General features: G+C 38.1%; 1 protein-coding gene across 2 annotated transcripts in view; it reads left to right on the top strand.

Moving 5' to 3' along the window:
* The window catches only part of Eaat1 (Excitatory amino acid transporter 1), a 155,334-nt gene that overhangs the window by 19,850 nt on the left and 119,173 nt on the right, over positions 1-16,311 (top strand). The window contains exon 1 of one of the 2 annotated variants that reach the window (XM_090386728.1): positions 2,875-2,979. The exons of the other annotated variant lie outside the window; for it this stretch is intronic. The gene's annotated coding sequence lies outside the window, so the exon portion shown is untranslated. Of the gene's footprint in view, positions 1-2,874; positions 2,980-16,311 lie in introns of those variants that run through there. 2 annotated transcript variants of the gene reach the window in all.

Here is a 16,311-nt window from a genome sequence, read left to right as displayed (position 1 = left end):
TCTGTTGTCTAGAAAAGGAAACACTTAAAAAAAAAAAAAAAATGGAGCAAGAATTGATTACTGAAGGGACTCTGTTATCCTGTGTGAATTAAGCTGACGAACAGGCTGGCCATCAGAGTATAGATTAAAATTGTTATCTTTGGTATCTCAACTGATATTAAAAGACACGGTAATGAGAAAGGCGAATTCATCTCAAGAGCGTTGAACTTCAACATTTAAATATTTAGCTATAGGCAGAGGCTAAAATGTTTTTGGCAGCGAAATCTCCCCTGGCATTTGGCTCAGTATATTCCAGTGCTGTTCCCCAACACTGGTATCAAGGAACTGGAGTTCTTCATTTAGCGTTGTCGGCTGATTGAAAAAAATTGATACTGCTATTTGGAAATGCTTTCTCGTACCAATTCCAAGAGACTGTTTGTTTTGTGATTTTCTTTCTTTCTTTCTTTCTCACTCGGTGCCGGAAACGAATATGAGGGCAAAATGTTAGTTCACAATGATCAATGAGTACTTAAAGTTGGGAACAATTAGTAAGCACAATCGCATTTCGCAATTCTTTGGCGAGAAATCATCTTGTTCGGACAAGGGTTGTACTGTATTTAATTGTCTACTTGGTGCAATTTACAACAGGATAACAAATTAGTATTTTGGTGTATCCATGTAGTAGTAATGACATATGAAAAGCAATCTTCCATAGCCCTAGCAAAAATAAAAAAAAAAAAAAAAAACAGTTCACCCATCCATACCCTCGAATAATTTGTCTAGTTCTTCCTTGAATTTATTCAACCCATCCATATCCACAACAGGTGGAAGCCTATTCCAACAATAACCCGCTGGCTGAATTCTGCACATCTATCCTGCAACCAATCTTCTTCAACTTGAATTTATGCCCTCATGTGTATTCTCAGCAAATGGAAAAATACCATTAATTCGGATTTACTCAATCCAGAATTAACATTCAGCTTACTCAATTTTGTTATAAACAGATTTATTATTATTCAAACTGAAATTATGATAGAGGGGCAAATGAAACTGTTAGCCACCAGGGCTCTCTGATAATTCGTCAAGATTTAATTCAGTCTTCATTTTACGATTTGGGCTGTTTTAAGGGTTTGATTTTCAATATTCTTTACGATTTAGTTTGATTTAATTATGTTTAGCTGTTTAAGTTGATTTTCCTTTCTGAAATCTCCTTCGAAGTATTTCATATTTGATGAAGACAATAGTAGAAGTACTCCTTGAAGCCATATTAAAGTCGTTGTGGCCGCAGATTCTCGACCTTCATTAATGCGTCCGTGTTACTTGAAAATCACAAGTTTTTTTGTTTTTTTTTTCTCTGACTTTCTCTCAAGTCTCTGTAGCATCCTTACCACGTCGAAAGCATACAGTCTTCAAAACTTATGCAGGCCGCTTTTCAACTATCAGACAACATTTCAGAACTTGCAATTGTGTCAGAGTACCTTTGGACCACTGTTGCCATTTATCGATAGCTCGCCAAAACTTGTGTTTGTACAGTGGCGCTGTCATTTCGCAAATTAAATGATCAGCCTGAGTAAAATCGTGTTCAGTTAAATGAAAAAGGAAGTGGTTAATTCCTTCTTAGGTCTGTTTGTCTATGCTTAACACACCAAAGACTCTACTCTACAAGACAGTTAAACCACCACGGTGATTGGTCCTTTATCTGTACGAAAAAAAGCTGGTATAATTTGTTGGTCAAAAAGTTTGTCAACCAATCTAATCGCAAAGCTTCACCCAGTAGAAGAATCCATTAAAATTAAACTCAAGGGCACTGCTGCGACCGGTATCTGTATCATTTGCTTCCATTATCAGACAGCAAATCGCTCTTATTTTAGCGACCTTCTGTCGAGATGTGAAAAAATATTCTTAGCTCTTCACTGATGAATTGCTAACAGAAACAGCTGTATGGGAAGTGGCAAAAATAGTTTTCGTAATCTTGATCACCTTTATTTCCTGGTTATGCCCATAAAGTAGGAAGTGTATAAATTTATAAAATACCAACGCTTTGTGTATTTTTATGATTAATTTTTAAATATCAATATAAGCAACATTGCTTATATTTAAGGCATTCCTGTAAATTATTTAATTGAGTCTGCCTACTGTTGGCCACCTGTCCTCTCTGAATATATTTTTCAAACATGTTCATAATGTTCTGTACACTTTAAGTTCTCATAAAAATATTATTCTACCAATCTTTTAGTTACAGATCATCCAATTCGTCTTAATTACAGAATAGTTCTTGAATATTTTATTATATATTTTATCACAGTTCCGGATGACCAGAATGTAACACTACACTTACAAAAGCGTACAGGCACAAATGGCCTTAGTAGCCCTTGTGCCATTAAACAACATATCAACCAACAAAAGCGTACACTTAAATCTCTGGTCTTTGTAGTGAACTGTCACACCCACAATGAAAGCAACCCTGAGATGGGGGAAACCCCCTGGTGCTCTGAGACACAATTACAGTTCCGGATTGGCCAATCTCTTCAGAAGTCCATTCTTTTATTTTTTTCCTTTTTTAAATTTGTTTTAGTTATATTTCTACATTCTTGGCGCTTCGTTCTTCACTCCTTCATTGACAAATAAATTTCTAGTATGTAAACGGCTATAAATATTTAAAAAAAAAGGAGAGGGAGGACTTGAGGTCGTCGAATGAGAAGTCTAAATTTCTACGTAAACTTAGAAATAACGCTAATACATTTTCAGTAGTCGACAAACTAGTTTATTTTCCTTCCTCGCTTTAAGGATGACTCTACCTGCGTTCACTGTACTCCTCGTAGGTGGCGCCTTAATGCGTAATAACAGAAATCACAAACCCGACCTGTTGTATGATACTGTAGTGCTTTATAGGTCGCAGTGGGAGACGCGGCGCTTTCTAAATGCTAACGTTGAGAGAAGGCAGGTGCAAAAAACATTTAGAATCGAAGTCCGGAAGACATTACAAGACTGCGTTAAGCGGTAAGTTTAGTGTTTATAAAGCTGTGGTCTTTCTGTATTCACTTAAAATGCTGCCTGCTGTAGAACCGCCAAGAGCATTTCAAAGCAAATGCCATTTAAAAATGTTACGCGAAAACATCTCGGCTACTTCCTTTAACGTTTTAAAGGTATTTGTACACAAACTACCTGTATTTTTAATCGTAAGATAAAGCTGTGGTCTCTTTATCACTTTAAATGATGTTAAAATGTTGACAGCTACGTCATCCTTTTCTTTGATCAGCCTCTCCTAGAAAACTGAAGGTGTTAAGATGAAAAGGAGTGTTACGAATGTCTTCAAGATGTGGGGGTGTATGAATATAACTTTCCAACGTTCTCTGTTAAACCAAAGAATAAGTTGTTGGGCCGAGGAGGAGGATTAAATTTGAGAGAATTTTCTCATGTTATATTTCCAGTTTTCCTATCGTGGTATGAAATAGTTTAGAAATAATTTCTAATTCGAAGAATGAATTTACCGATGGTAAGTTGAGTAGACCATAGTTCGAGCTCGCGTGACTGCTTTATACTGTTAACTATCGTATTGTTGAGATATTTGTAAGCTTTTCCTAGTTTGCAAATTTCTCGTAAAAGTAACATTCTGAGTAACTGCTGGACACGTGACAATAGGCACTGCATTTTTTTCATGGGCGTACTCGAGAACTTGATAGGTGTGTAAGGGTTTGCTGCGTTTAGCGGCGTTCACATTCTGAACCTTCATTACTTGAAGGAAAGGAGGTTCAGAATGTGAATGCCGCTTTTCCTTACGTACACATAATCAGGAAAGGTTCATTGCCCCTTGTCCCGAACATCACTTCAAATGAAGGACAGAAATCGAATTTCAGGGAATGGTATGGTCTTTCGCAGCTGAAATTTTGCTGTATCTTAGAATATAATTAAAATAGAGCGACCATGTGTTCAAATCCTAAAACATGGTACTTTACAACTAAAAGGGTGATGACACAACTGGCTTTAGGTTACAATCAGTTTGTCAGTATAAACCGCATATTCAATTTTGATGGTAATCTTCGCTTTTGTTTGACAAAAGGTTTAATTTATATTTATTTATGCTATCCTAGATATATTATTAGTTTTAATAATTCAACTACTTGTGTAGAGAACGCGTGACATACAAAAGTGAGGTCCAATCCGGTTAGGCTTTACAATCTGGCACCCCTTTTGCGAGTAGCAGTGATTGATATGCCTAGCCCGCTATAGTTATTCTTAGGGTTTGTATCTCTCCTCTCAGCCACTGATTTAAAATCTGGAAATGAGTTTCGCATTTTAAAACAACTGCAAGGGGGGGGGGGGGGGCTATAAATACCCAAAGACATATCGGGCTAGGCATGTCAATCACTGCTATTCACAACGATCAATCGGAAGGGTACCAGATTGTAGACAATCCAAACGGAACAATTAACCATTTTAAACTTTGAATTATCCTTGAAGTAGACAGCAACAGGCTTTCTGGCTCAGAATACGTATCAAATAACAATAAGCGCGCTTTCAGTTTATCAAAAAAGCCTCGCTAGGGAGGAATTTCAGGTAAAGGTCATCTTTCTTCTCCCAACCCTCAAAGTTGAAACTCGTTATGCATTATGGAGGCTGAGTAATGCATGGTGGAATCTTTCTGCATCTGCCAAAAGAAAACTAGTTAATGTAGGCAGTGCGTTATATTTAAACCGCGTTAACAAGCATAATAATTCGCGATTTGTAAGGGGGGAAAAAAGCAAAATCAGATTTGCACGAGCAGAACTATTTCCGCGCATGCTCCTCTTTGATTATTCGTTCCTCTAGAGCATGGCAACAAACAAAATCCAGTGCTTCAGCTACAACATACGGATAGACTAACAGACTATCCATAAAAAAAATTGCAGGATTGGCACAACTTTTTTTTTTTTTTTAAATGAAATTTGAGATGGTTCAACAAATCTCTTCTAAAAAATGAAATGAAATATAAAATTTCATTAAGCCATTTACTGTAAGAAATGATTTTTATTGCTCCAAGTTTAGTGAAATTTTGAATGATTCCACGAGCCTTTTTAAAAGGCTCAAATATAAAATTGCATGAAAATCCGTTCACTAGGAGTCGAGCTGTTACATGCAGACAGACAGTGAAAACAATAGGAGCAAAAATAGAAAAAATATCATTCATACTTTCCCCTTAGCTGAAAAGTGGCTATTCAATTCCGCTTGAACTTTGTTTAACTATTCGCCTCGACCAATTGTGGAGATGAAGTTGTTAGGTGCGTAGCATATACGCGCAATTCAAAATGACGAAGACAGATGGACACGTCTTAACCTTGTCTATCCGTCTGCAAATAACTTGGCTCTTAATGGATAAAATTTCATGAAATTTTGTAGTTGGGCCTCAAAGATTTGTCGAGCCATTGCAAATTTCAGGGATAATGACATTTTTCTCTCCTTGAGAAGCACCTATACAGTATATCACAGACATAACACCACGTTGCCCTCAGAGTAACTTTAAAAATGGTCCAAGGGAAAAAAATATTTAACATATCAATTTTTTTTTTCCCCTGTTGGGTTAATTAAACTAGAATAATTAAATAATTTGATAACTGGAGATAGTTGTCAGAGCTGTTAGCGTCGCTGCAACTGTCTAGTGCGCGAAGATCTAGATGAGATTCCAGATATACAAGTCTTGTGGAGAACAAGGCGATTATCCTTGAAACTACCTGAGAAGAATAGCAAACTGTTTCCCCCGAACAATAAATTAAACTACTGCAAACAGAAATTCCTTTATCTAAGGGTGACTATTGACGATTTGTATAGGGCAAACATTTTGTAGAGCTTAAAATCTATACTGAAAAGCACCTGCGAATGCAATCCGACTCACCAGTTCGTTTTAAACGAGTTGGTGTTGCTTGATATATAAAAGGATTCGGTAATGGCATGATTTCTCTTCAATAGTTGAAGTAGCAAAAAAATCTGGTTTGTGAAAGAATGCGAAACGGTTTTAAGGGGAAGTTACTAAGGATATATTCAATAAAGGGGGTTTTTTCAGGTAACCGGGAAAAAGTTAAATCTGAGAAAAAAAATTAACCATTACCTCCCAAATTAAAATTATTATTACACCATTTGTGGCGGGATGTTTTTCCACTTGAAATTGTAAAGCGAGTGAACCGTTGAGGGATCATTTTTGAAAATATCCTTGCTTTTCTGTTTGGATTATTACCCAACAACCTTTTCGAGTAGGGAATCCGGGGAGGAGGAAGCAGGAAAAAAATACTACGCCGTTGGGCAGAGTACAGTCCACTAACTGACCCCACCCGTCTGGAGACCCTTATGCCCTTTTAAAAGGCATACGGAGTCTCCAGAAAAAAAATAATAAGTTAAAAGTGAATAAATCCTTAATGCAAGAACTCTTGAAAATTACTCTCCTTTTTGGTGCTGTTCCCACTTATGGATGGGAGGATAGTAGGAAAAGTGGATGAATTCCCTTTTGGTATTGTTACCTTTGGGATGGGGGTTGCTGGCCTGGCATCTTATGGGGGGGTTATTTTAATGGAAAAGGAATCTGAGTGGAATTGACTGGCTGATTTCCCCCAAAGACCTGTTCTGGTCCTGTGCAAGTTCCTTGGCATAAGAGATACAGTATAGTGGTATCGCCGCGGTAAATAGACACGCTGGACGTGTCTTTTCTCCTGTTTCCTCGAGATCCGCGCCCTCTACACCAGCGTTTCTCAACCAGTTGTACGCATATCCTTAGGGGTACGAGAGAGAGAAGTCCTGGAGGGATGTCACAACATAAATTAGAAGCGAATTTTGGATTTTAATCTCACAGTATCTTTATTTTTGTGCTTTTGAAATACATCCAAAACAACTGAAAGTTTCCTTACTCTTGTAATAAGATTTCGGTATTTAAAACCGCATATTGAATAAAAGTAGAAATTTCAGAAGGAATGAACAACTGTTTTGAAATTTCGATTAAGTGTACTGAGATGCAACGCGTGAATCTTGGCGAAGTTTTCAGTGTTCTCCCAGAAAATAAAAGGATAGCTAAACAACTGTTAGCTTTGAACAGCCCGTGCATACTTCGCGTGTATTGTGCAAGACTCGTGAACGTGGTGTTGCTAATGAAGAGATACTTAGAGAAAGCATAGTGGAGAAGAGAAATAAATATTAGACAGTCCTAATTAAATTGAACGGCTAAGTTTAGAGACTGTAAAACCAGAGCTTTATTAAGTGTTCTCTAAAGTTTTATAATCTTAGTAATTGATAACGAGATTAATGGAAATGAAAAGCAAATATAGTTATCTCCTTATTTAATTACTAAGATAGAACACTTAATGAAACGCTATAGTTTTGAGCACTCTAAACAGCCTTTCAGTTTAATTTCAACTGTTTTTGGTTGTACGGTTTTAGGTGCATCACCAGCATATGAGCAGTATACAGCGCCGGACCAAGTTCTCTCTGCTCACTAGGCAGAGATTTTTTTTGGCGCCCATTAAGTATGTATATATATTTTATTTATTCCTCATTGTTCTGCTGTTTTTGGCGCGGCTCCGGACAAGGACCCTGCTACTCCATACCTTAATCCGGCACTGTGGTTGATTTGCTGTACGAAAAATCAGTTTCCGGGAGAAAATAAAAATGCTATCCTCGCCCAACTAACTCAGCCACGTTATGAAAGACCCATAATTCCTCCCGTCATTGACGTCTGTCTACGACGGGAGGAATTATGGGTCTTTTCACAACGTTGCTGAATCAGTCGGTCTCAGGCGAGGGTAGCATGGTTTTTCTCCTGGAAACTGGAGTTTTTCTTCCAGAAAATCGACCACAGAGCACACGCAATTTACAGTCACTAAAATATGACCATAGTCGCTGATGCTCCTAAAACCCTACTACATCAACGACCTTTCTCAATTTGAATTTATATCCCTCTCGTGTGTGTGTGTGTAATCTTAGCAATAGTAAGAATATCATCAGCATTCAGCTTGCTCAATCCATTCAAATCCTTAAATACCCCAATCAGATCGCCTCCTAATGCCTAGTCCCAGACGCTGCGATTTTCAGAACTGAAGCCTTTCTTGGTAAGAGCACTCTTTTGTTCCCTTCACCAATTTCGTTGCCAGTCTGTACCCGTTCCAGCAGCTCTACATATTTTGGTAAATGAGGCTCTTCTTGCCCAGACTGCACATGACGTAGCATAAATTCAACTTGAAAGATAGTTGCAGTATAGACATACGGAAGTTTGCCTTCAGCCAGCGGTTTTGTTGAGTGCTGAAACAAACTTCCTTCTGACAGTTTCTTCCTTCTGTTTCGGAAGTAGGTAGTTTGAATATATTAGAGAAATCGTTCGAGGGGATGGAGAGGTGATGTCGGAAGTGGGCTTTTTTTGTTTTTGCTGATGCTTTTTAAGCTTGCTTTCTTGCATCATTGTCATTACTAACACTAAATCGTACTTGCCAATGGCAAACCATGCTAAGATCGTGTCTTGAATGTGTGATTCATTTTAATGACCTCATTATTGAACTGTATAACTTATTTCTATACTTTAATTTACTGTAGTGATAGTAGAATTCTGAAAACTCTTGGACTCCCAAATAATGAGTAACCTAAGTACTGTCTAGTACGATTTTTTGTAAACGCGGCACTACTAACACCAACTCATACTTGGCACTTCCTGAAACGTCAAATAATGAAACTCCAGGAATAATCCTTGAAGTTAAAGGTCGTGTCTGAAATGCCACTGGTAACGGTGGTATTTCGTGACAAATATCATGAAACGGTACAACACCTGTTTAGATTCACCATTCACACCAACTACTTCTTGCCGAATTACTGGGGAAACGTAAATTTGTTTGGAAGTTATTAATGATTAATTAATATTGGTATCTTATTTATGCTCTATTAGAAATGGGTTGAAGGAAGAATTAGTGATCACTGGAATGTTAAGTGTTTATCATTATTCGCTGTTCTCTCAAATGTGACGCAATAACAACAAATTACATGACATCAGGGTATTTCCTTTTCGGTAGTATTATTTGTAATTTTGTGGCAATACCAAGCAACATACAGCAATGATGCTGCATATAAAATGGTCAATGACATTCCAGAAAAACATTTCCGATGTCATTAGTTTAGCGATATTAAATCCGCTTATTCCTTTATTACTTAAGTGTGTTAAGGTGCGTGACTGGATGTCCTTCGGAGTGGACTTGATTTTGTTGAACCAGTAATCTTATTTTATCTCCATGACCAGAATGTGGCTTAGTGTTCTGTTTCTTTTATAGAAGTTCAGCTGTTTAATATAGTAATTGATCAACACAGTAATCACTCTTGCACTAAACTTTAAAAATATTTTCTTCAATTAAATGTTTTTGCATCTTTCTTTTGCGGTTATTTTTCAACCATAATGAATTATTTCTGGTTTCCATGATAATTCTATTAAATGCTTCCCTTTCTTGATTAGTATCAAGGTATAGCAACTGTCCATTATTGTAAATAAGGCCCTCAGCTTTTCCTATGACCTCCGAATTTCTTTGAATACTCCATATTATGAAATGATCCTCTTCGTTGGGCTCCTGAACGGTCATACTTTTGATGCTGCTTGGATCCTTGGAGAGAACTAGATCAAGGATATTTCTCTAACGCAGTGGTCAAAATATTGGCAACCTATAACCTGCAGATCGGAAGGTGAGATGCCAGCATGATTTGGCTGATCCGTAGCAGAAATTTTTAATTCGTTCAAAAAATTAAAAATCCGCAACACAATCCCAAATGGAGCACCTTGCAAGAATGGTTTAGTATGTGGTAGCGTGTTGCATTCCTGATTGTTGATATATTGATGCGCATGCTTGGAACACCCGAAATTTCAATGGCCATTGTGCCCATTGAAATATCGGATGTGTTTGGGGTTCTGCGTGTGGTTCTTCCTATATGCGACAAATTTTCTCAAATGAAATGTGTTAAATCCATTACCAAGCAGGCTAACAAGAGGCAATTCAGAATCGTGTGTGCGGTTAAAAAGTAACAAAATACCAACCAGATTTAGTAAACCTTCTAAATTCAGCATCAACGAAGCAATTAAATTCTTACACTTCATTACTAAACTATATTTAAAAATGTATCCTTAAATATTATTATTGCATGTATATAAATAAATGAATTTAATTTAAATATAAAAGATTCGTGAATAATTTTATTTATTAAGTACATTCCACGATATGTACACCAGTTTTCATTACCGATCGACTGTTATGACCCATCAAAAAAAAATATCCGAAAAGCAAGATATAACCCGGCATGGTGAAATTCGTCATCTAGACGATTCATTTACCAATATATATGTATTAATGCAATATATTAAAGTCGCTCATAATGACGCACTCTCTCTTTGCTTGCCCATTCAAGTTGCCTAAAGAGCTGGTCTCTGGAATCGCTTGGCCAATAAAGAATTTCCACTTTCCCAGTGGTTATTCACACCATCGTATGCTAACATTGTTTCTATGGTATAACTTACAAGTTTGTATACAAATCCATCTAGAGATGGTATATGGTTCCCCTGCCTCCATTTAAACAGCTAATACTCAAATAGCTAATGTTGTAGTTTCTTCAGGTGCAATTGGGGGACAGAGAACCAGATTATCAATGTGTACGAAGGTATTGAACTCGAGCATCTTTTGATGTGCCTATCTGTAAATTGCATGTGGTCAGTTTGCTGGACGAAAAACCCCGAGTTTCTGGTGGGGGAAACATGCTACGCTCGCCTGAGACCGACTAAATAAGCCACGTTGATCCATAAAAATTGCCACTTTATCGACGGGACTCACTCTGGTCAAAAATCTGTTGTTTAAAGACGGCTATTCTATCATGAATAGAATATAATGAATGCACGAGGCCATTCATTATATGTACCCACGAGAGTATTTCCACATAATGAATCTTTGAGTTTGATTGTTGGCATGTGATGGATGCATGTTTTTGATATTATGATATGTAAAATTTGAGTCATTAGCAATTGAAAAGGTGCATCAGCAATTCTTCATTGCTACATCAGCAATGTAGCAATGAAGATGGTAATTGGTCGTACACCTGCCAGAGAAACTCCCCTGGAAATTGTGCGAGTGTGTCTTGGAGATTAAGTTAAGTAATCAATGTCCTTGCTCCAGAATGTGTTGGATTAGGTAAGAATATTGCCAATAATATTATAGTATTTTAAGATTTTCTGGGATCTGCAATCTGTCATACGCAGCTGTGATATAGAAGAATCTTGTTGTGGTCTGTCGTTAAGCCCTTGTAGGTAGCACAGTTGGAACACAATCACCGTCCTCCCCTCACTGGGGTGGAAAAGGCCTGATTTTGAATCCCGTCAATGAAGCGAGGAATTCTTAAGGATCTTCTTCGCGTCATGGCTGAGTTAAGTCCCAGGCAAGGGTAGCATGGTTTTTTCTTTCGAAAACTTTTTTTCGTTCAGAAAACAGCAAATCGACCACAGAACACACGTAATTTACGAACGCACTATGGTTTAAGTTGCTGATGTGTCTAAAACTCTTGAGAACCGGCCAATCAGCTCCATCTTTTAATACCTGCTGGTTCAAAAATAGCGTATCCACCAAGTTGGTATCAGTGGAAATGCTCTTTCTATGCATGAGAAAGTGCCCTGCAATGTTAGGTTGTATTCATTCCTCAAACCCCTGCATACAGCACAGTACAGTAGTCCTTATGGCTCCTGATCTGCATACATCTCAGCACTGGCTTAACACATAGTCCTCCAGGTGGGTAGGAGCTTTCTGTTGTAAGAATTTCGATCTAGATGTGAAGCCAAAGGTCACCAGTATAGATGCTGCAGAGTTTGAGAATGAAGCGGGAAAGCCTCGGGACCGACCGGTGCTTTCTGAAGGAGAAAGCACTGGTCGGTCCCGAGGCTCTACGAGAAATATCATCGTGGCTCCTAAACTGTCTTTGCCACGATGATACATAACTCTAAAATGGCAACAAATGCGTATAGGGTTATGTTTGTACTGTCTCTGTCAGTTAGCACAGTTGGTATAATCACCATCCACCGGGTGAAAGTCTCGAATTTAAATCCCCGTCAATGATGCGAAGAAAGTTTGAGATTTTTATTCAGTTTCTCGGGCGAGGGTAGAATGGGTTTTCCCTACCAGAAACTTTTTTTTTTTTTTTTTCGTCCAGAAAACAGGCAATCGACCGGAGAACACAAGCAGCTTACTAACATTATATACTGCACAATATGCCGCAAGTCGCTGGTGTACCTAAAACCCCCAGAACAACAATAGCACCACGAAAGTAACATTTAGATTCCACAAGTTATGTGAAAATTAAAATTTATTTTAAGATTTAGTTTTGAATATTTCTCCAGTATAAATTTTATTTTCAACCTCATGGCCGAAGCTATGCCAAGATTTTATTTTACTGGAATAAATATCTTATATTTTTGTAAATATGATGGTTATTATTGAAACCAGTGGGTTGATTGTGGTAGTGTTTCAGGTGTATCAGCAACTTAGGCCATATTGCACTATATATGTCTGTAAATTATCCTAGCCTGAGGCCGGCTAACTCAGCCACGTTGTGAAAAGACAATTCCTCGCGTTATTGACGGGATTCGAACTGTCTTTTCCACACCCGGTATGGGGTGAGCGGTTATTATACGAACTGGGTCTAAATCGTGGGAGTAACTTTGCCATTTCAATATTTGCGAACTTGGTGAACGATGCGGCTTAGAATCGTTTGGTTATATCAGCAGGAACTACCAAAAGTCGTTCCTGCTGATATAAAAATCGCCTTTTCAATAATTTTGAGTACGAATAGCAAGAACCATATCGCAATGGTACATGCAAGCTTATATAGCATCAGCCAAAAAAACACACACCCTTCTCATTTCACCCATCCATTCGCTCCAAATATTTGTCTAGTTCTGCCTTGAATCTGTTTAAGCTATCAACTTCTACAATGACAGATGGAAGTTTTGTTCCAGCAATCAACCACCCGCTGGCTAAAGGCAAACATCTATCCTTCAACTTTCTTTCCACAATTTGAATTTATGCCCTCTCAGGCGATTATTCTGAGCAAGAGGAAGAATTCCATCAGCACTGAGCATGCTCAAACCATCCAAGGCTTTATACACCTCAATCAGATCACCTCGCAGGTTCCTACTCTTCCATTCACTAATCTTGTTGCCCTTCTCTATACTCGTTCCAACAGCTTTACATTCTTCTTAAAATGAGGCCTCCAGACCTGTATACAGTACTCAAGGTGTGGCCTGACAATTGCCTTATATAAGGGGATAATCACCTCCTAATCCCTGTTAGAAAAAAATTCCTGTATATCATTGACAAGACACCATGAGCTACTTTTTGCAGACCGTCTGCACTGCTCAGAAAACTTCATATCTGCCTGCACAAACCCCACGGTCCTCTCTACCGCTATCAGTGTAGTACCACACAGTTGATACGTTACCCTGGGGTTACTGCTTCCCATATGCAGTACATTTACATTTGTCAATGTTAAACTTCATTTGCCACCTCTCAGCCCATCTGCTGAAATTTTCTAGATCCTGTTGCAGTAGCGTATTGTCATTAACAACCCTGCCGACCTTCGTATCGTGTGCAAACTTGGACATTAAGCCTGATTATACCATCATCAATATCATTAATGAATACAGAAAACAACACTGAACCCTTGGACTCCACTAATAACATTAGTCCACGAAGAGCAGTATCCATTGATAACTACTTTGTCTTCTCCCACTCAACCACCCCTTTATCCATAGCAGCAATTTGCCTCCAATGCCACACTGCTCCAGTTTGTGCAGCAGTCTTCCATGTACAACAGTATCAAAGGTCTTTTTATAAGATCCAAATATATAATATCAAAGTTATTCTTTGCATCCAGTTTCTTTGTGACTAAATAATATTCAATCAAATTGGTCAGACAGACTTCCCCTTAAATCCATGATGCGTCCGAGCTGTAACTGAAGTCTTGTCTAGATGAAGTTGCAATGCTGCTTTAACCGGTGCCTCCATTAATTTCCCTGGAACGGAAGTTAAAGGTTAAATTAATAGGTCTGTAAATGCCTATGTCGTCCTTTGTGGATTGGAGTCACATTTGCACATTTCCAGTCTATGGGTATCCCCCTGAATCCAAGAAAGCTATCATAATCATGGCTAAGGGTTTGCTTACTACTTTGCTGCCTCCTTTAATATAACTGGATGGATTCCATCCACCCTAGTGTCTTTCTTGTGTTTATCTTCAACAATTTCTCCTCCACTTTACTCTCAATTATTACAAGATTATCTAGCTTACTGCAAAAGTTTTTAATACACCTCTGGCTTTCCCTCCCTGAACAACTCCATGTGTGAATGTAGATGCAAAATATTCATTTAGTTTGTTAACTACCTGAGCAGGATCATCAACAATTGAACCATCAATATCAATTGGACCAATCTTATTCATCCCTTTCCTTCTAGAGTTTACATAAGTAAAGAACTCTTTGCTGTTTTTCTTTGCATCCCTTGCCAAGGATTTCTCGTAATCTGCCTTCGCCTGCCTAACCTCCTTTGTAGCTTGGTTGCATATCAACTTGTATCTATCATAGGCTTCTGTGTCACGTGTTAATTTGTATGTATCCCATGCATGTTTCTTCTCTGCCATATGTCTCATTAGTTCATCTGACATCCATTTAGGCCTAAACCTTGAACAATATTTCTTAGTTGGTATGTAAAGCCTAGTAGCTTCCAAGATAAGTTCTTTGAATGTTCCCCATTTTGAAATTGCTGTTGGTAACATCATCAGTTGGTCCCACCATATAGAATTTGTAAATACTGTCTCAGACCACTATAGTCACCTTTACGAAAGCAAAAACCCTTCCCTTTACCCCCGATGATAGTTACCTCTTTGAGTAAATCCCTCTTCAGCACACTGATCACTGCCACCTAGTGGTTCATTTATCTGCAGATTCTTAATGCTTGAAGAATCACTACTGATAATCAGATCAAGAGTATATTCCCTCTAATTGCCTCCCAAACATGATGTAGAAAACAATCGTCCAATAAATCCACAAAAGCCTTGCTAGTGTGTAGGTGACCAACCCAGAAATTCCAGTCAATCTCTGGAAAATTAAAATCCCCCATTATAAGACATTCTGATTTACTGGTCCCCTATTTCTCTGCACAACTATTCATTAGGCATATAACCCACACCTACTCATTTTTCCTTTCCAGGTGCTTATGTCACACCAAACAGACTCAACATTGCATTGTCCACCGACATCAATTGGCTGCACTTCCTTAGGTTTAGTTTCTTAACTAACAGCATAACTCCTCCTCCCTTCCTGTCCTGTCTGTACACATTGTACTCCCCAAATTCCAATTCTGCATTGCTTATATCTGTGTGACACCACGTCTCTGGTATTCCAACAATATCTGCCTTTGATGTCTTGACTAGCACTTCAAGCTCATCAAAGGTTAAAGTATGCATGCATCATTTGCAAGTATGCAATATTTATAAAATATTGTTCAGAATTATCTATGTTAATTGTTTTGAAATGGATTTATCCCAAGCAATATCACTGTTCAACAAAAAATTCTTTGAATTTATTTCCTTTCTTAAAATAGGCAAACTTTAATTTTGGGTCGAGAAAAACGAATATGAATTTATTAGCTCTAGTTTTTGAGATGCAGTTCTTTCGCTATTGTCTAAGAATATAGTAATTTCATTAGTAGTCGGAGTGAAAAGTAATATTAAAACAATCTCATATTTACATTTTCTTGATGCAACATAATCAGTTTTTAATTAAAACGTAAGAAAACAAGAACACAAAACTGCACAAGAACAGAAAGTACTTTCTCAAAATGTGGACGATTCACGACAGCGCCTTTTCGCTTGTATTCCACTTCCGGGTCGTCTCTTGTTACTGTCCAACAATAGTCAGTAAGCAAAAAAGCGTCCCACCTATCCTGATATCTTCTTTCCATTGCTGAAATGTCTTGGTGGAATGGCTCGCCGTGCTCGTCACTCCCTGTATCACAGTTGTCAGAAATGAGGTCCAGATGAGAGTCGAGAAAGTGGATTTTCAGTGAAATGTTGCAGCCTAATTGATGCTTTTCTAGAAGGTTTTTCAGTCTCAACATAGTATCCAGCTCTTCAGTTTCCGAGATAGTCATGCACAAAACTTTTAAAGGCTTCCAAAGCTGCGTTCTCATTACCCTTGATGACTCGCTCAAAGTTTCGTCCTTCGCAAGTTCACGAATTTGCGGGCCAAGAAAGATTTCTCCCTTAACCTTAGCATCACTCAACAGTGGACATGGCGCAATATGATCACCGTTGTCAATG

Source organism: Mastigoproctus giganteus, chromosome 12, assembly GCF_048544385.1.
Source record: "Mastigoproctus giganteus isolate SK-2022 chromosome 12, ASM4854438v1, whole genome shotgun sequence".
Classification (NCBI taxonomy): Eukaryota; Metazoa; Arthropoda; class Arachnida; order Uropygi; family Thelyphonidae; genus Mastigoproctus; species Mastigoproctus giganteus.
This window is presented reverse-complemented; position numbering and strand designations above follow the sequence as displayed.